Source organism: Schistocerca nitens, chromosome 5 (genome assembly GCF_023898315.1).
Source record: "Schistocerca nitens isolate TAMUIC-IGC-003100 chromosome 5, iqSchNite1.1, whole genome shotgun sequence".
Lineage (NCBI taxonomy): Eukaryota > Metazoa > Arthropoda > Insecta > Orthoptera > Acrididae > Schistocerca > Schistocerca nitens.
This window is the reverse complement of record NC_064618.1, coordinates 98,560,827-98,588,727: the sequence shown is the minus strand read 5'-3', so window position 1 is coordinate 98,588,727 and position 27,901 is coordinate 98,560,827. Positions and strand designations below refer to the sequence as shown.

The 27,901-nt window shown below is 41.7% G+C and overlaps 1 protein-coding gene across 2 annotated transcripts in view; it reads right to left on the bottom strand.

Annotated features, from left to right (window-relative positions):
- Positions 1-27,901, bottom strand: part of LOC126260076 (inositol 1,4,5-triphosphate receptor associated 2-like) — a 720,512-nt gene that overhangs the window by 113,205 nt on the left and 579,406 nt on the right. The gene's annotated exons all lie outside the window — the stretch shown is intronic.

Sequence of the window (27,901 nt, the reverse complement as noted above, 5' to 3'; positions counted from 1 at the left end):
ACCATATCTCATGTCAGCTTATAACACAAAGAAGTGCTTTTAATGCAATGTTAGACATAATACATTGTTTACTACAATCTGATAAGAACAATGAAATAGAACTGAGTATGTTGAGAGACAGATCGATGGAAAACTGATACAGCTCGAAAATAGATAATGAAATTTATAGAAAGAAAATAAAAACGGTTTTAGTAAGCCTGCAACTGTGTAATTCATGATATATCCAATAAAACATTGCACCAGTTACTTACTTTTTCATGATCAGCACAGCGTGTTTCGAGTTTTTATCCTCATATTTAAATGCATTTGTTTACATAAAGATTTTTTGTGATGTTTGGATGTGTGATTTTCTGCCTTTTTTCCATTATACTTCTCTTTTTTAGGTTATAAGGCAATCGAAAAACTGGACAAATGAATCATGGAATTTTTTTATATACTAACGTTAGAGACATTATTTTTTTTTTTGTTTTCTATTAATAAGTATTGCACCTCCTCTATTACGCTTGACTTCAATTACGCATGCAATTACACACACACACACGAATCATCACTTAGAATGTTTCTTATTGTAATCAAAATATGCTTCAGAGATATTATGACAATATGGTTTCACATAGAGTTTGTATACAATCAGAGATGTTACACTTTCTATTGGTTACATTTATATGCTTAAACTTGTCAATTACAAAATTTTTTTACCATGATTAACTACTGAATTATGGATTGTTCTTATATTTTGCTGTAGATGATGAGTAGTCTATGGGGTAATGTACGTTTTTGTGGAAATTACTACAGTTATCGTATGTAGTCGAATATTTGACAAAATTAACTGATTCGATATCTAGTTTGTGACCTGAAAATTATTTCCTTGCTTTTTGCCACGTATAAAAATTTTCAGCTCCTCCATTAAATACACTGTACTTGATTTTGGGACTTGGTGGAGTATCTTTATATCTTCTTCTATGGTTTTCAATGGGTGCCCATTGTTTTTGTGTGTGTTGCTATTGCTGATACAAAAAATTACATGTAATGGATTTAAAGGAGGAGTTGGAAATTTTTTTAGTACGCCACAAAAACCAAGGATAAAAATTTCTCAGCAAAACTCTAGATAGCGAGTCAGTTAATTTTTCCAAATATTTCTCCCACATATGATAACTGTAGTAATTTCCATAAATATTCACACTACCTCATCGAACCTACTCAACACTACAACAAAAAAAGAAACACAATCTATAATACAAAAGCCAATAACGCTAAAATAAATTTTATTATTGGCAACTTTATAATGTAACCCACAGAAAATCTAACATCTCTGACAAATTCTGTGTGAAACCACAATGTTATAATATCTCTGAAGCATATTATGATTACAAAAACTAGCAGTGTAAGTGATGGTTTGTGTATGTGTTGTAATCCGTGTAATGGAGGAAGTGTAATATACTTGTAAGCAGAAAAACAAAAAATGCTATCTAATGTTAATATACAAAAAACATTCTAAGATTCAGATGTCCGATTTTTCGATTGCAGTAAAACCTCAACCAGACAACTATAGTGAAAGAGAAGCAGAAAATCACATACGAGAACGTCAAAACAAATCTTTATGTAAACAAATTCACTTGAAAATGAAAATAATTGCTGGAAACACGATGTTCTAAGCATGAAAAAAATAGGTAACTGGTGCAGTTTTTCATTATTTAATACGACAGAGAAATAACGTTAATAAATGAAGAGAAAAAACAGAAACCAAAATATGTTGTCACACCATACACTGGACAAATATCCCATAAGAAGTGACAGGAATAAAAATTGATTTTCGGAATAGAAATAAAATTCATTCAAGCACAGGACATAAATCTGACCCTATACCCGACTACCAGCAATCGGATAGTGAACGACTGCAATAAGAATGACAAAGGTCAAACGGATAGAAAAATATGGACATGCTGGAAAGAATGACGGTACACCTACAAAAGCAATCCATCGACATTAGCTAAGCATTTAACAGATGAAAATCGTTTAGCAAATAAAACTGAAAATAGTGTTGTTATATTACATGAAGCAGAGAAAGATAGGCATAGGGATCTCATGCAAGAGATAGAAATTTTTTCACGTTATGCAGAAGAATCAAATTTCATTATGAATTAGCAACTCGAACTGAAAAATTATAGATTAGATTTTTCGTAATGTCTTGCTACAAAGGTCTTCGGGGCCAAATACGTCATTTGCGGATTAGAAATGCTTAATGCTAACGGTTGCTAGTGATTATTTGCCGTTTTGTTTTGTACATTTCTTTGACATGTGTCTGCATTTGACCCTCCATGCATCTGACTCTACATTTCTAAACGTTCTTTATGAATCATATTTGTGAAACATGATTTTTATGTATGTATGTTAATTCCTGATGTTGACAAAAGTCTGCATGTATCACTCTTTTTTTTTATTTCAATTTTCAAGCATCCTTTTCAGCTGAAATTTTAACGATCGTGTTATGTGTACAACAGGTACTGGATAATGGTCTTTCAACGAAACCAGTCCCACAATAAGGAATAAGTTGAACAACAGCTTAAGGTGTTTCACGATGCCAGTTCTACAATATATTATTTAATTATGTAACTTTCATTTGTTTACACAGTCTTGGAAAATTTAGGAAATGACAACTTTGTTCTACTTACGATTGATAACTTTACTTGATGGTCCATTACTGGCCGTTTTCAATTGTAAAGTCACTATCACACGATACATGAAGTGCATGAACGCAACTCAATAAGAAACTGGCTACATGGGTATAACCGGAAAATGTAAACACCTGCAATCAACCGTGCATGTTGTAATAAGTCAGTCAACAGTAATCGTAGGATACCAGTCAATGTAAAGTGTTTTCGTTCGTGTCAAAGCACACGTTATAGGAGCAGAACAACGTTGTCATTTGAAAAATTATTTGTATATTTTATTAACTTCTTTAACTCCTAGTTCACTTAGACCTATGTGATAAAGCCACTGGGTCGCATTATACGTCATACAATATCCAGAACATTTAAAATAAAACTATCTAAATGTTAGAACATTAGACCACGAAATTCCAGAATGATAAAGACAATAAGACAATAAAACAATAAAAATAAACGTAACAATAATAATAAGATACATACTGCAAAGAAATGTACTTCTTTTACACATGATAATGATTAGCACGAAAATGGAAAGGCGTCAGAATACCTCATTCCTAAGAACTATCCCAGCATAAGCCATTAATGATTCGAGAAGAAAACATGCAATAGTAAAATAAGACTGGCTGGAAAATGTAGAGACGTCTGTTGCTTCGTTACATGAGCACCATTCGTACTTTTATTTTAATAACTTACAATAACTTGACAGAACGGACACGAGGTATTCATACATGAATAAGATTGTTGACTGTTCCATTCACTGTTCCTAACTCTGTCCCCGGACAGGTACCACAATCATACAAAATATATAAAACTACAAAATTGCCGTCATCGGCTATTCTTATAGTGTATAGCGGAAATTTTGTTATTTCACAGTTTTTTGTCAGATCTGGTGAATCTCTCAATCCAAGTCGTAGTATTTTTGGGAAACCTTGTAAATGTAAATGTCGTGTGACAATGGTCTCCCGTCGGGTAGACCGTTCGCCGGGTGCAGGTCTTTCGATTTGACGCCACTTCGGCGACTTGCGCGTCGATGGTGATGAAATTATGATGATTAGGACAACACAACACCCAGTCCACGAGCGGAGAAAATCTCCGACTCAACCGGGAATCGAACCCGGGCCCTTAGGATTGACATTCTGTTGGGCTGACCACTCAGCTTCCGGGGGCAGACACCTTGTAAGGTTAGTGTAAGATAAAAAAAATGCCACCTCCACATATCGGATTATTTAAGTACTAGTGATCAGCATTCGCAACAAAGTCTTGGAGTTTGAAGCGCTCCTAAAAAACAATGGATCTCACATAATATTAGGTACAGATACCTGACTAAAACACAGAACTGACGTAAGTGAGATTTTTGATAATGTCAGTGTGTATCTAAAGGATAGGCTAATGGGATGGGGTGTATTCGTCTAACGAAGCATGCTCCATCGAAACAGGAATTGAAGTTACATGCGAGATCGTTTGATCAAGACGTAGTATGAGATGTGGAAAAAGTTTATAATTGCATCCTTCTATTGAATACCAGACTCATCCCCAAATGTAACCGGAAACTTAACGGAAACTTTGTCACTAATACGTATGGTTCCCAATTAAACTATCATCACTTACGAAGACTTGAATCATCTAACATTGCGTTGACAGACTTTCTTTGGTGCGCACGACAAGACATCTCACGAAACAATACTAAATATATTTCCAGAAGACTCTAGAGACAAATATATTAGATCTAATGGCGAAAATGACTTGCTTGCTTTAATGATGTTCGCAATAAAATTGTTATTGGGTATGATGACGCTGTTGCAGGAGTAAGAACTGAGATACGAGGAAGGCCAACCAACAAAATCAGCAAGATATATCCATTCAGAAAACTCGATAAGGAAGCAGTTTGTGTCAAATTTCAACCAGGAACTCGAAACATTCAGCACTGGGCAGAAGCATGTGCAGCAGTTGTAGTCTAAATTTATACGACTAACTGTCAAAGTACAGAATAGATGATTGTTTATTAAGACAGTCTGTGATGGGACAGTATGGTAGACAGTCTTTTAAAAAAAAACTTCTATAGAAAGAGAAACTAGTATACAATACGGGAGAAACAACGTAAAGAAAGATCTGTCATAAAGAAAAAAAAAAAGACTCAAGGCAGCAAGGGCAGAAATGTAGAACTCCGATTTCAACAGTTACCTTAGAAAGACAAATTCTCGCACCATTGCAAAAATGAGCGGTGCAGGTGTTAGTGTCATTAGCGTACAGAAACAGTTAAAATTGAACAAGGCCCCAGCTCCAAATGGAATCCCTGTCAGATTCGACAGAGTTTGCAGACGTATCAGCCACTCTTTCGACAATAACACGTCGTAGATACCTCGAACAAAAAACTGAGCCCAGTAATTCGAAGAAATCACAGGTGGTACACGTCTACAAAACGACAGGTATCACAAGTAACCCACGAAACCATCGTCCAGTGTTTACCACATTCATCCCTTGTAGTTAGTTACTCATATTTAAGTTTAGCTACTTTCTTTAAATATTCAGAAATATAAAACAGTGTTCCACAGAAACCGCAAAAATGTAGTGTCTTGTATCAACAGTCAAAATAAATCAGTTGGTACCATCAACTCAAACAAGTACCTGGCTGGTTCAATACTGAACGTACATACGAATAACGACTGGTGCGTGTAACTCGACGGAGAACGTCACGGAAATTCTGCAAGACCTGCGCTGACAGGCATTTGAAATCCGACGCCAACTGTTCTGCGAAAGCTTGCATTTTAAGAAGCAGCATTATATGGGGAATTTGGAGGTCTACTAGGGTGTCCTGCACATTCATTGTGTGTGTTGGATGTACGTCAAGCTCCGTCTCGATTTGACAGCCGAAACACATTCAGATTTCGGGAACTATGTAATAATTCCAGATCCATTGAAAGCTCGTTCTGACAGGTGTGAAGGTAACCAAACCAATAGTTTAGTAAGTTATGGTTGCAAAGTACTGACACGAATTATTTACAGAAGAATGGAAAAACTTGTAAACGCTAATCTCGGGGAAGATCAGTTTGGGTTCTTAGAAGTTAGACAGAAGCATTTCAACCCATATGTTGCGACAAACTTTTAGGGGATTGAGGATTACCTACCAAATCATAGCCGCAAATATAATTGTTAAGTGGTAGCAGAGGTCGAAGATTGGAAAGTGAACAAGAGAATGGTTAATTTGAAACAGTTATTGGAAACAATGGGTGCACATGCTGCCCAATATGAATACAACTGAGTTATTCCATGTCAAATCGCTAACTCCGGATCGTTTCCCTGCACGACCATCACGGATTTCGAAGAAATATTACGTGAACATTCGCACAAGTCCCCGATGAACATTGGTAAAGTTTAACGTTCGTCGAAACCATACTGGCCGAGATATAGTCACTTGCTTGGTGCCTTGCGTGACATTGAGCTGAGAGAGCGTGAATTTTTGGCGAATCTGGGCTGTTCTATCTCGGGCAATATTTTGTTGAAAGAAATGAAATATGGCCGTCTTGTACAATCGTACGCGTTCACTTAAGAATAATAATGAAAAGAATTTTGTGAGCCACATTCAGCCAGGAAATTTTAGACAAACTCGCCCGAAAAATCGGCGCCCGTTAAACTTTCAAAGTTTGGCCCCTTATATCTAAGGACTTAAGGTATGACGAATTCGAACATGGGCTTGTAGTAATCTAGCAACTCAAGGTTCTCAAATATAAAGTTTCATTTATGTGCCACTTTCCAGTACTGAATAACTTAAGTAAAAAATTGAAGATTTCGTAACAAGCTCAAAAAAGCGGTATTTTCGATCTGATTTTGAAAAAAGCTGTGTTCTATAAAACTGTTAACTGCGCTCATTAGAAATACCATTGTTTTAACCACGTAACAAGTGTACTTTATTATCCTAGAAGGGCTAACAATGCTAGGTAATTTGAATCAAAGTTAGGTACGAAAATCGCAGTATGAGAAAAATATACACTTTGGATTCCGTTATCTCATAAACACACGCTAAACGTGAAACTGAAGACACAATTTCACGGTAGCACAAGGATGTGGAATACAAAATTTCATTGGCCTACAGTTTTCCAATAATCTGCAAAGTTGTCGAAAAACGACGCGTTTTAGTGGAAAGTTGAAAATAGTGTATATTCGACATTTCTCTCACAATTACCTTTTCCTAATAAAGCTTCAAAACCAGTCTCGTCCGAAACAATGTGTTTTAATCCCCTACGGAACAGTAATTTTACTTTCCACCACGAGCTAACAATGCAACATAAATTGAGGCAAACAAGTCTGAAAAATCGCGCTGTTTTAACTTCGGCTTCTTTTATGTCGTCGATTAAATGCACGATAAACATGAAACTTTGCACACAACAACTTAGCATCATAAAAATTTCCCATACAAAATACCGCGGGACTGCTACGGTCGCAGGTTCGAATCCTGCCTCGGGCATGGGTGTGTGTGATGTCCTTAGGTTAGTTAGGTTTAAGTAGTTCTAAGTTCTAGGGGACTTATGACCTAAGATGTTGAGTCCCATAGTGCTCAGAGCCCATACAAAATATCATGTACGTACTGCTTTCTAACTTTGTACAAAATCAATTCAAACTTGATTTTCGTAAAAAATCACCAAAAATAGATCACATTTTATTTGCTTTTAGAAAATCTGTTTCCCATAATTCATTTCAAACTAATCACAGCTGGAAGTACATGTTTTTAAGCATTCAAAAAATCACGTTCTATTTTTCCAAAGTTCGGCAACAATAAATCAAAATGACTCAAATTTGAGGGAATGTACCACGGGTAAAGGCTACGTTGCAGCAACCAGTTGCCAGTGTTTCGTTGCATGAGGTTATCTCACTATTTTGCGTTGGTGCCTGGTGACACTGCCGCTACTGGTTCAAGAGCATGAACCGGCAACCCCATCGCCATAGAGGTCACGCCCGATGGCCGAGCAATAACAGCCACTGGTGGGTTTCTTCATCCAGGTTACCAACCGTCTACTTCGGTTTCTTAATTTAGGCTTTAAAGTCTTGTTGTACTACCCGTCTGCTTACAAAGCCATTTGCTAAGTACCTTACCTTCAATTCTCAAATATTTAGGAGTATCTCTCATAGGCAGCAAGCAAAAAGTAATATCAATTTTGATTTTAAACTCCTCAATATCGCAACATTATTAATCTATCAACGGAACAAAATGATGCACTGATACAATTTATGAATTCTCAAGGCCCAAATCTTTCATTTTCTTGGCTCGACAGACAGGATGCTTATTGGGTACCAGAACAACACCTCATACTCACGCTCCCTGTTTATTTACCATCATCATCTGCCTACAGTATCAATTTCCAGAAAAAGAAACAGCAGAGAGTGTCTCAAAAGAAAAATGTAAACAGCAATGTAGAGGCGATTAAAATCAAAACTGATACTACTATTCCTTACCGCCTATGTGAGATGCTCCTACAGATCTGAGGATCGGAGATAAGGTACTTAGCAAATGGCTTTGTTAGCAGATAGGCACCACTGTAAATCTTTGGAATTTAAATGAACAAACCAAATTAAAGTTTTGGGGACGTGAATGAGCAAACCCCACCCGTCGGTAGTACTGCACAGCTACTGGGCGTGACTCCTACTTTTATGCGGTCGCGGATTAATGTTCTTGAAACGGGAATATCACATTACGCCAACGCAATACAGCGAGATATTACTAGTCAATTTATAAATAAAGACCACATGCAACGAAACACGGAGAAGTTGCTGCAGCGCAGCCTCTTTCTATGGCACGTTCACTCAAATTTGTCCGTCATTTTCAAGTATCGTTACCGCACTTTGGAAAATCGAACGTGACTTTCTGCGTGCTTGTTAACATTTTATTTCCAACTGTGATTAGTTTGAAATCAATTATGGAAAAGCCGCGCGGGATTAGCCGAGCGGTCTGAGGCGCTGCAGTCATGGACTGTGCGGCTGGTCCCGGCGGAGGTTCGAGTCCTCCCTCGGGCATGGGTGTGTGTGTTTGTCCTTAGGATAATTTAGGTTAAGCAGTGTGTAAGCTTAGGGACTGATGACCTTAGCAGTTAAGTCGAATAAGATTTCATACACACACAATTATGGAAAACAGATTTTCTGAAAGAAAATTGAATGTGATCTATTTTTGTATTTTTGACGAAAATCAATTTTGAACTACATTTGTAGAAGTTTAGAAATCAGTAACTGAATGATATTTTATAATGGAAAGCACTCTCTCGCTAAATTGTTGTCCAAAGTCTAATATTTATCATGCGTTTAATCAACGAGATATAAGAAGCCAAAAATTATATCTTTACTCGCTGCGCTATCTTTCCGGATAGTTCATTTACATTTATGTACCTACCACCGTTATCCCATGTTGGAACTTTTTCCCACTGTTCTAGAGTAGCTTAAAACAAGTTGTTTCGGCTGACACTTATTTTGAAGCTTTAATAGAAAACGGTATTTGTAAATGAAGTGTCGAATATACACTAGTTTCACCTTTTCACAAAAATAGTCATCTTTTTCGACGAAAATAGTAGGTGAATGAAATGTTGTATCCCACATGCTTCTGCTACCGAACTACTATGTGTTCATTTTCATGTTCAGCGTGCGTTTACTCTATGAGATAAAGCACTTCAAAGTTTACGTTTTTTTATACCGTGATTTTCGCACCTAAGAGTGATTCAAATTATCTAGCGTTGTTAGACCGTCTAGGATAATCAAATACACATTTTTACGTGATTAAAACAATGGTACTTCTAATAAGCGCAGTTAAAAGTTTTATAGAACACAGCTTTTTTGAAAAATCAGGTTGAAAATACCGCTTTTTTGTTCTTTTTTACAAAATCTTCCATTTTTTTACTTAATTTATTCGGTATGGAAACTACTTATTTGAGAACCTTCTGTTGTTAGATTACTACAAGCCCAGTTTTACGTTCGTCATATCTTAAGTCCCTTAGATATCAGAAGCCAGACTTCGAAATTTTTCCGGGCGCCGACTTTTCTCGGGTTCTTTTGTATAAAATATTCTGGCTTAATATAGCCCGCAAAATTCTTTTCGTTATTATTCTTAAGAGAAAGCGTACAATTGTACCAGTTGGCCAAATCTCATTTCTTTCATCAAAATATTGTCCGATATATAACATCTCAAATTCGTCAGAAATTTAAGATCTCGCCGCCCAAGGTCGCGCATGGGGCCAAAGAAGTGATAATATCTCGGCCTGTGTTGCTTCGAGCAACGTTGAAGTTTACCAATGTTTATTGGGGAAATGTGCGAATGTTCACATAAACAAATTCGTCAGAAATTCACGTTCTCTCCGTCCAAAGTAGCGCATGGGGCCAAAGAAGTGACTATATCTCGGCCTGTGTTGCTTAGACGAACGTTAAACTTGTGAGAATGTTCACAAAAAAATTTCGTCGAAATCCGTGATGGTCGAGCAGGGAGGCTTGGATGAACTGATGCTGGAAGTTAGCACCACCACACGCCACGAATGCCCGACACGGACGGAGCATTGACTGCGGACACCCTCCAACACACCGGACCGAGCGAGGTGAGGTAGTGATTAGCAAATTTCACTCGCATTCTGGAGAACGACGGCTCAAATCCGCGTCCAGCCACCCAGATTTAGGTTTTCCACATCTACATATATACTCCGCTAGCCACCAAGCGGTGTGTGGAGGAGGGGATAATTCGCGCCAAAGTCATATTCCCCTCCCCCCCCCTCCCCCCCCCCTCCCCCCCACTGTTCCACTCGCGGATCGCGTGAGGGAAAAACGACTCTCTGAACGCCTCATTACGAGCTCTTGTTTCCCTTATCTTTGAATGATGATCACTACGCGATTTGAAAGTTGGTGGTAATAATATATGCTCTACATCCTCGCTGAAGATTGGATTTCGGAATTTAGAGAGCAGCCCCTTCTGTTTAGCGCGTCTTCTATCTGCAAGTGTGCCCCACTTCAAACTTTCTATGAAATTTGTAACTCTCTCGCGATGGTTAAATGTACCAGTCACGAATCTTGCCGCTCTTCTTTGGACCTTCTCAATCTCTTGTATCAGACCCAACTGGTAAGGGTCCAATACAGACGAACAATGCTCTAAGACTGGACGAACTAACGTACTGTTGAAGTTACCCCGTTCAGGACAACATACTGTTCCCTGTCCTTTAGAAAACTTTCTATCCAACCGCATATGTCATTGGATACACCGCAAGCGCGCACTTTTTGTAGCAAGCGACAGTGCGGAACTGAGTCGAAAGTCGAGAAATATGGTATCAATCTGGGAGCCGCTATCTAGAGCCTGTTGTATATCATGCACAAAGAGGGCCAGCTGTGTCTCGCACGACCGCTCTTTCCTAAAACCGTGCTCGTTTCTTCAGATGAGCTTCTCAGAGTCTAGAAAGGTCATTATGTCTGAACACAAAATACGTTACATGATTCTACAACTAATCGATGTCAGTGAAATTGGCCGCTAATTATGTGCATCCGATTTTCTACCCTTTTCATAGATTTCTATGACCTGGGCTTTCTTCCAGTCCCGTGGAACTTTCCGCCGTTCCAATAATATCTGATAGATGACCGATACGAATGGTGCTATATTTGTAGCATGTTGTTGTTGTTGTTGTTGTTGTGGTCTTCAGTCCTGAGACTGGTTTAATGCAGCTCTCCATGCTACTCTATCCTGTGCAAGCTTCTTCATCTCCCAATACCTACTGCAACCTACATCCTTCTGAATCTGCTTAGTGTATTCATCTCTTGGTCTCCCTCTACGATTTTTACCCTCCACGCTGCCTTCCAATACTAAATTGGTGATCCCTTGATGCCTCAGAACATGTTCTACCAATCGATCCCTTCTTCTAGTCAAGCTGTGCCACAAACTTCTCTTCTCCTCAATCCTATTCAATACCTCCTCATTGGTTATGTGATCAACCCATCTAATCTTCAGCATTCTTCTGTAGCACCACATTTCGAAAGCTTCTATTCTCTTCTTGTCCAAACTAGTTATCGTCCACGTTTCACTTCCATACATGGCTACACTCCATACCAATACTTTCAGAAACGACTTCCTGACACTTACATCTATACTCGATGTTAACAAATTTCTCTTTTTCAGAAACGCTTTCCTTGCCATTGCCAGTCTACATTTTATATCTTCTCTACTTCGACCATCATCAGTTATTTTGCTCCCCAAATAGCAAAACTCCTTTACTACTTTAAGTGTCTCATTTCCTAATCTAATTCCCTCAGCATCACCCGACTTAATTCGACTACATTCCATTATCCTCGTTTTGTTTTTGTTGATGTTCATCTTATATCCTCCTTTCAAGACACTATCCATTCCGTTCAACTGCTCTTTTAAGTCCTTAGCTGTCTCTGACAGAATTACAATGTCATCGGCGAACCTTAAAGTTTTTATTTTAATACCTACTCCAAATTTTTCTTTTGTTTCCTTCACTGCTTGCTCAATATACAGATTGAACAGCATCGAGGAGAGGCTACAACCCTGTCTCACTCCCTTCCCAACCACTGCTTCCCTTTCATGCCCCTCGACTCTTGTAACTGCCATCTGGTTTCTGTACAATTTGTAAATAGCTTTTCGCTCCCGGTAGTTTACCCCTGCCACCTTCAGAATTTGAAAGAGAGTATTCCAGTCAACATTTTCAAAAGCTTTCTCTAAGTCTACAAATGCTAGAAACGTAGGTTTGCCTTTTCTTAATCTAGCTTCTAAGATGAGTCGTAGGGTCAGTATTGCCTCACGTGTTCCAATATTTCTACGGAATCCAAACTGATTTTCCCCGAGGTCGGCTTCTACCAGTTTTTCCATTCGTCTGTAAAGAATTCGCGTTAGTATATTGCATCCGTGATTTATTAAACTGATAGTTCGGTAATTTTCACATCTGTCAGTACCTGCTTTCTTTGGGATTGGAATTATTATATTCTTCTTAAAGTCTGAGGGTATTTCGCCTGTCTCATACATCTTGCTCACCAGATGGTAGAGTTTTGTCAGGACTGGCTCTCCCAAGGCCGTCAGTAGTTCTAGTGGAATGTTGTCTACTCCCGGGGCCTTGTTTCGACTCAGATCTTTTAGTGCTCTGTCAAACTCTTAACGCAGTATCGAATCTCCCATTTCATCTACATCCTCTTCCATTTCCATAATATTGCCCTCAAGTACATCGCCCTTGTATACACCCTCTATATACTACTTCCACCTTTCTGCTTCCCCTTCTTTGCTTAGAACTGGGTTTCCATCTGAGCTCTTGATATTCATACAAGTGGTTCTCTTTACTCCAAAGGTCTCTTTAATTTTCCTGTAGGCAGTATCTATCTTACCCTTAGTGAGATAAGCTTCTACATCCTTACATTTGTCCTCTAGCCATCCCTGCTTAGCCATTTTGGACTTCCTGTCGATCTCATTTTTGAGACGTTTGTATTCCTTTTTGCCTGCTTCATTTACTGCATTTTTATATTTTCTCCTTTCATCGACTTAATTCAAGATTTCTTCTGTTACCCAAAGATTTCTACTAGCCGTCGTCTTTTTACCTACTAGAACCTCTGCTGCCTTCACTACTTCATCTCTCAAAGCTACCCATTCTTCTTCTACTGTGTTTCTTTCCCCCATTCCTGTCAATTGCTCCCTTATGCTCTCCCTGAAACTCTGTACAACTTCTGGTTTAGTCAGTTTATCCAGGTCCCATCTCCTTAAATTCCCACCTTTTTGCAGTTTCTTCAGTTTTAATGTACAGTTCATAACCAATAGATTGTGGTCAGAGTCCACATCTGCCCCAGGAAATGTCTTACAATTTAAAACCTGGTTCCTAAATCTCTGTCTTACAATTATATAATCTATCTGAAACCTGTCAGTATCTCCAGGCTTCTTCCATGAATACAACCTTCTTTTATGATTCTTGAACCAAGTGTTAGCTATGATTAAGTTGTGCTCTGTGCAAAATTCTACCAGGCGGCTTCCTCTTTCATTTCTTAGCCCCAATCCATATTCACCTACGACGTTTCCTTCTCTTCCTTTTCCTTATACCGAATTCCAGTCACCCATGACTGTTAAATTTTCGTTTCCCTTCACTATCTGAATAATTTCTTTTATTTCATCATACATTTCTTCAATTTCTTCATCATCTGCAGAGCTAGTTGGCATATAAACTTGTACTACTGTAGTAGGTGTGGGCTTCGTTGTCTATCTTGGCCACAATAATGCGTTCACTATGCTGTTTGTAGTAGCTCACCCGCACTCCTATTCTTCTATTCATTATTAAACCGACTCCTGCATTACCCCTATTCGACTTTGTATTTATAACCCTGTATTCACCTGACCAAAAGTCTTGTTCCTCCTGCCACCGAACTTCACTAATTCCCCTTTTTAAATTTTCTAACCTACCTGCCCGATTAAGGGATCTGATATTCCACGCTCCGATCCGTAGAACGCCAGTTTTCTTTCTCCTGATAACGACGTCCTCTTGAGTAGTCCCCGCCCGGAGATCCGAATGGGGGACCATTTTACCTCCGGAATATTTTACCCAAGAGGACGCCATCATCATTTAACCATACAGTAAATCTGCATGCCATCGGGAAAAATTACGGCTGTAGTTTCCCCTTGCTTTCAGCCGTTCGCAGTACCAGCACAGCAAGGCCGTTTTGGTTAGTGTTACCGGGCCAGATCAGTCAATCATACAGACTGTTGCCCCTGCAACTACCGAAAAGGCTGCTGCCGCTCTTCAGGAACCACACGTTTGTCTGGCCTCTCAACAGATACCTCTCCGTTGTGGTTGCACCTACGGTACGGCTATCTGTATCGCTGACGCACGCAAGCCTCCCCACCAGCGGCAAGGTCCATGGTTCTTAGGGGGGGATTTGTAGCATAGTCAACATAAAATCTTACGGGGATACCGTCTGGGCCAGATGCCTTTCTGGCGTCTAAGGATCTTAACTGTTTTACAATCCCAGATACACTAAACACTATGTCAGCCATTCTTTCTTTTGTTCGATAATTGAAAGAGGGAATGGTGCTGCAGTCCTCTATCTAGTTTTTGAAAGCTAGGTTCAGAATTTTGGCCTTCTGTTTATCATCATCAGTTACATTACCCGTACTGTCAGCAAGAGAAGGTATTGAATTATTTGTAGCGTCCATAGATTGTACCCACGACCAAAATTTTTTGGGGTTATTTTTAGAATCTGCAGATAAAATATTGCTTTCAAATTCGTTAAGAGAGTCTCTCATTGTCCTTCTGACGGCTGCTTTCATTTCGCGTAATTTCTGTTTGTCATCGGGGCAGTGACTACGTTTAAAACGACTGTGCAAAATTCTCTGCTTTCTCAGCAACTTGCTAATATGTTTGTTGTACCAAGGTGGATCCTTTCCCTCCCCTATACTTTTGCTAGGCACATACTTCCCGCGGTGAATGCTTGGAGCTGACTATGAAGATATTCATCAATGACACTTTTATTTCCTTTCCCAAACAAGAAAACTCTACGCTCTATTTTTTTTTTTTTTTTTTTTTTTTTTACTTCCACTGACATAGAAGCCACAACGACATTATGGTTGCTAATACCTTCGTGCTCCAGGAAAATGCCGGGATAGTTTCCTTGAAAGACCATGGCCGATTTCCTTTCCCACCCTTGACACAATCCGAGCTTATGCTCTGTTTCTAATGAGCTCGACGTCGACGGGACGTTAAACCCAATCTTACTTTTTAGAACAGACCGGTGGTTTCTTTGGCTTTAGCAGCTGCGCAGACGATTCTTTCGACTAAATGCATTTCAGACTCCACGGGGTCGCGATACATGAGAGCTTTTATGACTCCCCACAGAAGGAAATCGATGCTCCATAAACCCAGTGAGCGTAGGGGCCAAACCGTCGATGGCGGTATGACCTGTTCACATGCCTACAAACGTCCGGTCCAACATGAGCAGGCACCTCATCATGTATGAACCACATGCTGCGCCTCACATTTGCTGGAACACCTTCAGTCAAGCCGGGAAGAACCTGTTCCAGAGAGGTCTGAAAATTCGCGGCGGTCAAGTGGAATGGTAGAAGTAACAGCAAGACTAACCAATCGCCGACCAAACCCGCCCACACATTAACCGTGAAGCGATGTCTTGACGCGTCGTGCCACACGCCGTGGGGATTTCCTGTGGACCGAAAATTGTCAAATACGCCACCCTTTGGAGACGAGGGCCGCGCAAGGACTTTGCATTCAAAATACGGTGGACACTGCTAAGAGACATCCATGTATCAGAGGTGTCTGCCTCGATAGCTGCGCAGGCAGAGCAATGGACTGCTAAGCCGAAGGCCCGTGTTCATGTACAGTACCACCTAGCGTAGGCGGCCACGATTTGCTACGCTATTCTCAATCCTTATGATGTGCTCTAACTACCCTAGAAGGTCGTCGCAACATTTCTGGGACACACTGTAGATTTAAAAAGAAATTCTTTGACAATGTGATATGGACTTCTGTCTTCGAAACGTAGCAGTGTTAAAATACACGGAACGAAAGGTTATTTACAGAAAATTGGAAATTTGTGGTAAGGTCTTATGGGACCAAACTGCTGAGATCATCGGTCCCTAAGCCTACACACTACTTACTCTAACTTACGCTACGGACAACACACACACCAATGCCCGAGGGAGGACTCTAACCTCTGACGTGGGGAGCCGCACGGACCGTGACAGGACGCCGCAGACCGCGCGGCTACTCGGCGCGGAGTTACGAGTATTTAAAGGTTGTACTGAGACGAGACTACAGTTATAAGAGATCAAAGACAAGAAACGGAAGCAGTGGTTGGGAAAGGAGTGGGACAGGGTTATAGATTTTCCCAAGCGTTATTCAGTTTGGAAATTCTTCTAGATGTGGAGAAAGCCAACGAGAAATTTTGGAAAGGGAATTTTCTGGGACATGAAATGAAAACGTTGAGGTTTGCCGATGACATTGTTGTAACTGCGTTAGAGACGGCCAAGGACTTTGAAGAACAGTTTAACGGAATGGATAACGTCTTGTAAAGCGATTGTAAAATGATCGTGAATAAAAGAAGGAAATGGGTAATGGTACATACTCGAATTAATTCACGCGATATTCAAGGAATTCTATTAGGCAATGAGAGGCTAAATATCGTAGATGAGTTTTACTATTTGGGCAGAAAAATATCTGACGATCGCCTAAGTAGAGAAGCTATAAAACGCACGCTGAGAATAGCAAGAAAATTATTTCTGAAAAAGAGGAATTTGTTAACATCTAATACAAATTTCAATGATGGGAAGTGTTTTCTGAAGATATTTGTATGGAGTGTAACCTCTTACTGAACTGAAACGTGGAAGATAGACGATTCAGACAAGAAGGCGATAGAAGCTTTTGAAATGTAGTGATACAGACGGACCTCGAGGGTAGATGGGTAGATCGAATGACAAATGATGAGACATACTGAATCTAAGTGAAGAATACAGACATTAGTGGCAGGACTTGAATAAAATAAGGGATCGCTTGATAGGATGCATTCAGAGGCATCAAGAAATTGTCCGTTTCGTAATGGACGGGAATGTGAGGGGTAAGAATTGTAGAAAGAGGCCAGGTGGGAATACAGTGAGCAGCTTCGAATGATTGTACATTGGAGTAGTTATGCAAAGATAAGGGGGCAGCCAAAGTATGGAGTAGCATGTGGAACTACATCAAACGAGTGTTCGGACTTAAAACAACATCAACAACAACAACGATTTGAGGCAGAGAGGCATCTCTATACAACTCAAACTGCTCTAACAGTCCAGATGGCTTTCCCGTGAGTGTTGCGGTCTGTTATGAGCATTCATGGGACCCGTCTTGAGCGCACCTTTCACTATTCAGGAGTTTCAGTCATAACACACGTACTTCCAGTGCTCACCGATAGCTGAAGAGCCCACTGTCGAGTTATAATGCGCCTGTCTGCACATACAGGAGTCAATATCAGTGCAAAGGCAGAGTTCCTATGAGAGTAAAATACAATGGCTGAAGCGTATATGTAACTAATTTATTTTGGAAGCAGTAGACACATACGACATCAACAACCATGATGGGATTACGTAGTTTCTTTTGTAACATTAGTAGCAAAAAAGGCGTTTGTATATCCTGGATGGAAGTTGTACAAAGGCACACACCCCGTTCTTTTTATACATTGTTAGTTCTTAATCCAACCTCTACTCTTCCTAATTACCCCAAATATTCTCTTTGGCATTGATTTTATTAGGGTCTCTAGTTCTTGCAGTGAAATTGCCGCCCACTCTTCTCGTATCTCGCTTTTTCAGCTCACATACGGCCTTAAATTGCCTTCTATTCCAGGTATTGCCCAAAAGGTCTTCGATGGGCTTCAGATCCGGGCTACGTGTAGGCCATGGCAAGACATTGATATCTGCAGACTAGTTTCTTGTTGTGCAGGAAGATATACAGATGCATTATCTTGTTGAAACGTTAGACTTTTGTCCCCTAGGTTCGTTCTCACACGTTCTAATCCATTCTGTCTCTAACATCTCAGCGTACGCGTTAGAGTTCATTCTAGTGTTCACCCAAGCAGTGAGTGGTTTACTTTGAGTGCAGAAGACTGCCCAAATCCTAAGACTTCTACCACCACAACTTCTGCTCGTCCCTATCTGCTGCTCTGTTCTCAGATGATGCCGATCATACTGAAATCCTTCCGGACTATCAAAATTAAACTTCTTGTCATCACTGCAGATCACTTTATCCCATTCTCAAATCCACGACATACGTTTTTCAACAAATGTCAACCCAGCCCGTTTATGCTTGGGAGTTAGAGCAGGTTTCTGCAGTCTTTTTTTTTTTTTTTTCAATTCAATATATTTTCATTTGGCAAAATTTATCGTACATGTCTGGCAGTACTGGCAACTGTAAAACAGCAGTAACCTGACAAGAACATCGGTTTCTAGTCCATGATTTGCGCCCCGTTCTGTCCATATCGTGCGCCGAATCTAACGAAATTATAAATCACTGTACTTCAGCGGTTTAACTTGATGATTTGAAGACTAGAGAGTCCCATTTCCCTCTACATATCGATTTTTGCTTTTTCATCACCTGATAAATCTTTTACGCGTGCCTATATCACAATCGAGGTTTACGTATGCAATACGCACTGCCACTGACGGTATCCGTTTTCTATCTGTAGGAAAGGCACCTACGCACTCAGTAACACCGCAGTGACACGACTGCCTATATGCAGAGTTCCACCCTCTAGCAGCTGAACAGCTGATGTATACTAACTGACATCAAGTATGATATCATTTCACCGCATCTGTCAGTATACTGGATTTCGTACTATTGCCTGTACAATGTGCGCAGCTACGCCAACCGACAATGTTAATTTTCCTAGAAAGATCCAAGCCTTTGTACTGATTTGCGCTGCTGTATAACGACACCGGCTCCATTCAGCATGTCGGGAACACAGGCTGTGACAGGACGTCCTGAACGTGGCCCATCAGGGAGCTCAGTTCCTGCGCTTATTGCCACTTTAACTCTTTGTAAACCGTCCAACAGCTCTCTTATCAACTGCATCATCGCAAGCTGCACACAACCGTTTATGGGAGTAGCACCGTTTCTTTTTTTCCACAACCAAGAACTCAGTAACACTACGTAGCTTGCAACGAGTTTTTTTTGAGGGGGGGGGGGGGGGGGAGCTCTAACATCTGTCTGAACTATTCGAAACTTTCCACAGGTGCAGAAGAAACTTCAAATTTGAAGCACCTGAAACGAATATATGTGTATGCTCGTATAAATCTTTTGGATGTTCGTGTCACGCAACTGATTTAAGATCGACCGAACAAGAGACAGCCAGGGCAAAAGCACCACGGACGCAAAAATTCGAGCTGATGCCACTGCCATAGACTCGCCACGGGCGGCGCTGAGGATGAAGAGGTATCGACTTCGCCTCGGCCAATTGCCGGCCGAGTACAATCCGCCAATGACTAGATGACAACAGACAGAAGCCTACTCGGAAGATAGATTAGCAGCTCTCTTACTTGGTTGTAGATCATCGTCCAGGGCTGACTTAGACAGGGAATGTTGTATAGCGAACTCTTAGAAGTGAACAGACAATTGTTGTAAAATTACATTTGCTGTGTACTGTGAAGTCTACCTACGATTATTTGTACTTAGCCATTGCGGCTCTTTCTTATATTACAAGTAGTGTCCGCCCCCGGTAGCTGAGTGGTCAACACACTTTTCGCTGTCGGGCATATGCTGATGACCTCCTCCTCCTCATTCGCTCCGGCTCTGAGATTCAGGAAGTCCTCGAATTGATTACCCGTTATGGGGCTGTCGCTGGCAGTGCCATGAATGTCGCCACATCTTCTGCAATGCACATTGGACGAGGCCTCCAGGAGGGTGAAGTTGCACCCCTGCCGCTTGTGCGGACTTTCCGGTACTTGGGCATTACCTTTACCCCCCACGGTAACACGCACAGTGGCAACGAATTTCCGTCGCCTGTTACACGTCATCCGCAACGACGTCCGCCAGAACCTCTTGCGCCGCCAGGACACACTTCAACGGGTTGAATTTATTAATCTTTATGTGGCATCAAAATTGGTTCACATCGCGCAAGTTCTCCCTCTGCCAACTGCAATTGGGCGCAACCTTCAGGCGGCTTTTGGCTATTATCTCACAGCTGGTTCGATGTTTAAAGTCCGTTATGAGACACTTACCCTGCCCTCACGGTATGGTGGCGTCGGGCTCGTCAATGTCCGTATGCGAGCTGCAGCCTTGTGCATGAGTACCATGAGAAAACAGTGGATGGGCCAGGGTACATCTCTAACACGCAGCCTGCTTGAAGTCCTCCTACCTGCTTCCACCTCACCACCGGTGTCTGTCGGCCATATCGTGCCTTATTTGTCCCATATTTCGACCTTTTTCGTCGACTACAGTTACATACATACCAGTCTCCCAGATACACGCCCACCTAGGACTAAGGATTTTTACAGCCTGTTGCTGCGCTGTGTTCCCCGGAATGTGATGGAGACCAAACATCCCTCCATCCAGTGGCCCATAGTGTGGACTACCGTCCACCAGCCCTTCCTCCCTACGAACGTCCGGGCACTGTGGTATCACATAGTCAACAGGAAATTTGCCACGAAGCAGCGCCTGCACAACATTGGCTTGTCAGAATCCCCTCTTTGTCTCCTTTGCCAGCAACTGGACACTGATGAACACCGTCTGACATGCGCCTCGTCGCAAGATGTATGGCGCTTCGTGCAGCAAATCATTGCCTGCTATCTCCGGGTGCCACCCGACACAATCGAACCTCGAATGTTTCTATACCCGGAGGACCGACATTTTCCCGCCGCCAAATGTCATGCTATTACGTGGGTCAAAGGATGGGCGGTCGCTTATCTCTTTCATGAGGGACCTAAATCCCGCCTCGACTTTTGGACCTATTTACGAACAGCCCATGCAGCTCTCGAAAACTCGCCACGATACCGAACATTATTTGCTAACTATCTTCGAGCGGTCTTTGTTAGACCTCCACTGAGTTGGGGGGTGCCTGGCCCCTCCCCTGGCGGTGTCTGAGTTTCAACCGCCTACGATCTATTCTACTTCTGACCTCCGCGGATGGGAGAGCGCGTCGCAGATTGCGCGGATTTTATTTCGTTTTGCTTTTCCTTTTTCCTTTCTTTTTCTTTAACCAGAATTTATATTTCTTTTCTTTTTCGCCGATGTGTTCCCATAATTTCATGATATTAGTGAATCTTACAAAAACACATGCAAATAAATAAATAACAACGCCTTCCACTACTGTTGATTCCTGTGTCTCCTATTTCCCTAAACACCACAGGCTCGGTGGTGGTGGGGGGGGGACACTGTGGACAGGCCTCAGGTTTCGACCCCTGCCCACTTTGCCCCCCGCGCCCCCACCGTCGCCTGTATACAAAAAAAAAAAAAAAAAAAAAAAAAGTGGTCAGCGTGACAGACTGTCAATCCTAAGGGCCCGGGTTCGATTCCCGGCTGGGTCGGAGATTTTCTCCGCTCGGGGACTGGGTGTTGTGTTGTCCTAATCATCATGATTTCATCCCCATCGACGCGCAGGTCGCCGAAGTGGCGTCAAATCGAAAGACCTGCACCAGGCGAACGGTCTACCCGACGGGAGGCCCTAGCCACACGACATTTCATTACAAGTACTGTTGCAGACTTCATTATTCGACTAGTCACAAAGATAAATAAACCTTTTAACTCATTCGTGTAACTTTCTTACTAATTTGTTGCAGACTTCATTATTCGACTAGTCACAAAGATAAATAAACCTTTTAACTCATTCGTGTAACTTTCTTACTAATTTGTTGGAGTGTTTTAGAATCTTCGTTCTCTTATTCTGTTATCTGACCCTGGGGCATAGCAGTGTAATAGCTGCAGGGAGAAATTGTCCTAGCGGTGTACTGCACCAAAAGCCGTTTCACGAACTCACAAACTCGGCCTATCTTAATAACAGTGGCAACTCGGCCTCCACGGCAGTAGTGACGACACCTCCACAAAACTGACGGCGAGGATTTACGAAAATAATACAGGGCTATTACAAATGATTGAAGCGATTTCATAAATTCACTGTAGCTCCATTCATTGACATATGGTCACGACACACTACAGATACGTAGAAAAACTCATAAAAGTTTTGTTCGGCTGAAGCCGCACTTCAGGTTTCTGCCGCCAGAGCGCTCGAGAGCGCAGTGAGACAAAATGGCGACAGGAGCCGAGAAAGCGTATGTCGTGCTTGAAATGCACTCACATCAGTCAGTCATAACAGTGCAACGACACTTCAGGACGAAGTTCAACAAAGATCCACCAACTGCTAACTCCATTCGGCGATGGTATGCGCATTTAAAGCTTCTGGATGCCTCTGTAAGGGGAAATCAACGGGTCGGCCTGCAGTGAGCGAAGAAACGGTTGAACGGGTGCGGGCAAGTTTCACGCGTAGCCCGCGGAAGTCGACGAATAAAGCAAGCAGGGAGCTAAACGTACCACAGCCGACGGTTTGGAAAATCTTACGGAAAAGGCTAAAGCAGAAGCCTTACCGTTTACAATTGCTACAAGCCCTGACACCCGATGACCAAGTCAAACGCTTTGAATTTTCGGCGCGGTTGCAACAGCTCATGGAAGAGGATGCGTTCAGTGCGAAACTTGTTTTCAGTGATGAAGCAGCATTTTTTCTTAATGGTGAACAGACACAATGTGCGAATCTGGGCGGTAGAGAATCCTCTCGCATTCGTGCAGCAAATTCGCAATTCACCAAAAGTTAACGTGTTTTGTGCAATCTCACGGTTTAAAGTTTACAGCCCCTTTTTCTTCTGCGAAAAAAACGTTACAGGACACGTGTATCTGGACATGCTGGAAAATTGGCTCATGCCACGACTGGAGACCGACAGCGCCGACTTCATTTTTCAACAGGATGGTGCTCCACCGCACTTCCATCATGATGTTCGGCATTTCTTAAACAGGAGATTGGAAAACCGATGGATAGGTCGTGGTGGAGATCATGATCAGCAATTCATGTCATGGCCTCCACGCTCTCCCGACTTAACCCCATGCGATTTCTTTCTGTGGGGTTATGTGAAAGATTCAGTGTTTAAACCTCCTCTACCAAGAAACGTGCCAGAACTGCGAGCTCGCATCAACTATGCTTTCGAACTCATTGATGGGGACATGCTGCGCCGAGTTTGGGAGGAACTTGATTATCGGCTTGATGTCTGCCGAATCACTAAAGGGGCACATATCGAACATTTCTGAATGCCTGAAAAAACTTTTTGAGTTTTTGTATGTGTGTGCAAATCATTGTGAAAATATCTCAAAATCACTTCAATCATTCGTAATAACCCTGTAGTAACAGACTGTTACTGCTTTGGTAAGACAGTAATTTATACGGTATGAGATCGAAGTGTGTACCCAGGTTTGTCAGTTTTTCACTCAGAACAACGATTGTGAACACTGTAGCTATGAAAGCGCGTAAACGAGGATGGAATCTGCTTGTGTCCTATTGTTTCTGCCTGCGCATCCTTGGACTCACGAGAATGTCGAATTTATCGCTGGCAGCAAGTACCGCCAGACTGTGAGTGGGCTCCTGTTAACTGGCTGGTATGGTCTTTGCAAGCATTCCGCCATGACTCAAACCAATCCAAGAGAACCAGCAAATGAAAAGAGAAATTACTTTTCATTGCTGAAACAATTTTATCGCAGAGTACGTCATGACGCAATTTGTCCTGACATAACTAGACCCAACGTAATGTTTTCCTTTCTTTTTTTTCCTTCAATTTACTTACTAACAGAATGGGAATTGTTTTTATCTTTGGTCTGTAACTGCGTGGACATGCATTGATGAAGGATGCTTCTACTTGAGGAAAGGGGCGTGCTCTACGAGCAGAGTGATGAAACAACGCAGGCGAGGAGGGAATGGTAATCGCTGGCAGCAAGCAGCAGCTGAAGCAGTGGGAACTAATCCTGGAAGCGGAATTTTCGATTCTATGCAAAACACCGATGGGCTCGAGGAAATCGTATAAAGTCGTTGATATGTTCTAGGGAAAAAGAAAGACTTAAGAAATGTAACTGTGTAATGACTTCAGGAAAGACTGAAAGCATTGTTCTTGAACACAAATATAGGTGGTAATGATAGGTAAAATATGAAAACCGTACACTCGGATTATTTTATTTATGTACATGTGAAAACTCAAATAGATTTATTTCTAGTCATAAGCATTAAGTTTTAATACAAGCCCATCAGTGTATCAAGTAAACTGAAATTATATAAAAGTTTTGTTACGTCAGGTAACACTGAAACAGTTTTCATACCAATGCATTTTGATGAATCATCGTGTGTTCTGATAACAAACTCATAAAATACGATGTCTCCTAGACGCAACACAGGGGGGTTGTGCCTAAAGTACGATCACACTGGCCCTTCGTAATCGAACGTTTAGAGCAGATTCTTTCTAGTGCTGTCATTTTACACATCGCAAGCGCAGAAAGGAAGAGTGTTGATTTGGTGTTTGCGTCTAATCGGGAGTGGCTAGAGTTGACAGGAATTGAAGTGAGTTTGTGTTATTTGCACACGTAAAAATACTGAATAGAAAAGAAAATTGAGGATGTGTTAGATGACGATCAGTTAAGCTTTAGGAAAGGGAAAGGCACCAGGGCGGCAATTCTGCCATTGTGCTTGATAATGGAAGCAAGGCTGGAGAGCCGGCCGAAGTGGCCGTGCGGTTCTAGGCGCTGCAGTCTGGAACCGCGAGACCGCTACGGTCGCAGGTTCGAATCCTGCCTCGGGCATGGATGTGTGTGATGTCCTTAGGTTAGTTAGGTTTAACTAGTTCTAAGTTCTAGGGGACTAATGACCTCAGAAGTTGAGTCCCATAGTGCTCAGAGCCATTTGAACCAAGGCTGGAGAAAAATCAAGACACGTTCATAGGATTTGTAGACCAGGAAAAAGCGTTCGACAATGTAAAATGGTGCAAGATGTTCGAAATTCTGAAAAAAGCAGGGGTAAGCTATAGGGAGAGACGGGTCATATACAGTATGTACAACAGCCAAGATGGAATAATAAGAGTGGACGACCAAGAAAGAAGTGCTCGTTCTAGATAGGGTGTAAGACAAGGATGTCCTCTTTCGCACCTACTGTTCAATCTGCACATCGATGAAGCAATAGTGGAAATAAAAGAAAGGTTCAGGAGTGGAATTAAAATTCAAGGTGAAAGAGTATCATGATACGATTCGCTGATCATATTGCTATCTTGAATGAGATTGAAGAAGAATTACATGATCTACTGAATGGAATGGACAGTCTGCTGAGTATATAATATGTATTGAGAGTAAATCGAAGAAAGAAGAAAGAAATGAGAAGTAGCAGAAAGGAGAACAGCGAGAAACTTAACATCAGGGTTGATGGTCACGAAGTAGATGAAGTTAAGGAATTCTGCAACTTAGGCAGGAAAATAACCAATGATGGATGGAGCAAGGAGGACATCAAAAGCAGCCTAGCACTGGCAAAAAGGGCATTCCTGGCCAAGAGAAGTCTAGTAGTGTCAAACATAGGCCTTAATTTGAGGAAGAAACTTTTGATAATATACGTGTGGAGCACAGCATCGTTTGGTAGTGAAACATGGACTGTCGGAAAACCGGAACAGAAGAGAATCGGAGGAATTTTAGATGTGGTGCTACAGACGAATGTTGATAATTAGGTGGGCTGACAAGTTAAGGAATGAGGAGGTTCCGTGCCGAATCAGAGAGTAAAGGGATATATGGGAAACATTGACAAGGAGAAGGAACAGGATGATAGATCTGTTAAGACATCAGGCAATGACATCCACGGTACTAGAGGGAGCTGTAGAGGGCAAAACCTGTAGAGAAGACAGACATTGGAATGCATCCAGAAGACAATTGCGGAAATAGGTTGCAAGTGCTACTCTGAGATGAGCAGGTTGACACAGGAGAAGAACTCGTGCGGGCCGCATCAAACCAGTCAGAAGACTGACGACTCTAAAAAAAAAAATAAAAAAAATAAAAGTCAGAAGTTACCAACAAGGGGGAGGCCTCAGCCAAGGCCAACCGACTCGGCTCATGTGTGGGAGGTCGCTTGTGCACAACCTAAAATGAAAGACTCCAAGATATTTTGGCTCAACAACCCACGGTTTTGAGAAAACTACCCCAGAAGTTCATGACGCGCAATCGACTCAGAACTGACAGGATCGACTGATAACTGAAACTTGAGCATTTTTCATCAACATCTATTGGGTCAGCGAATGCAAACTTCCCTAGAAATCGCGGAAAGCAACTTTTTCGACTTATGTTTGTATGCCCATAAGGTGATGTATGGAAACGGAGCGGAATATCTATGTTCCATTCCCAGTTATAACCTATAGTATTTTATTAATATTATTTTCCGTTTCAAATTGGTAATAATAGGCGGGCTAATTACATAAGTAAATCAATAAGGAATAATAACAAAGTAGACAAATAAGTTTCTCAAACGATCTGGTTAGTAAAGTATTAAAAACATAATCCTGGTCGACTTACAACGTCTGTTTCAGTCATTCTGTTACACGTCCTCAATGTTATTAGAACAAGTAGATAGATGTTGCTTTTCATATAAACATTCCAGGCGAATATACTCGTGACACCAAGAACATCTAACAAATGCAATCTTCATGCAACTACACTACTGGCCATTTAAATTGCTACACCAAGAAGAAATGCAGATGATAAACGTGTATTCATTGGACAAATATACTAGATCTGAGCTGTGATTACATTTTCACGCAATTTGGGTGCATAGATCCTGAGAAATGAGCACCCAGAACAACCACCTCTGGTCGTAATAATGGCCTTGATACACCTGGGCATTGAGTCAAAAAGAGCTTGGACGGCGTGTACAGGTACAGCTGCCCATGCAACTTCAACACGATACCACAGTTCATCAAGAGTAGTGACTGGCGTATTGTGACGAGCCAGATGCTCCGCCACCATTCACCAGAAGTTTTCAATTGGCGACAGATCTGGGGAATGTGCTGGCCAGGGCATCAGTCGAACATTTTCTGTATCCAGAAAGGCCCCTACAGGACCTGCAACATGCGGTCGTGCATTATCCTGCTGAAAATAGGGTTTCGCAGGGATCGAATCAAGGGTAGAGCAACGGGCCGTAACACATCTGATATGTAACGTCCACTGTTCAAAGTGCCGTCAATGCGAACAAGAGGTGACCGAGAGATGTAACCAATGGCACCCCATACCATACGCCAGTATGGCGATGATGAATACACGCTTCCAATGTGCATTCACCGCGATGTCACCAAACACGGATGCGACCATCATGATGCTGTAAACAGAACCTGGATTCATCCGAAAAAATGACGTTTAGCCATTCGTGTACCCAGATTCGTCGTTCAGTACACCGTCACAGGCGCTCCTGTCTGTGATGCAGCGTCAAGGGTAACCGCAGCCACGGTCTCCGAGCTGATAGTCCATGGTGCTGCAAACGTCGTCGAACTGTTCGTGCAGTTGGTTGTTGTCTTGCAAACGTCCCCATCTGTTGACTCAGGGATCGTGGGATCGAGACGTGGCTGCACGATCCGTTACAGCCATGCGGATAAGGTGCCTGTCACCTCGACTGCTAGTGATACGAGGCCGTTGGGATCCAGCACGGCGTTCCATATTACCCTCCTCAACCCACCGATCCCATATTCTGCTAACAGTCATTGGATCTCGACC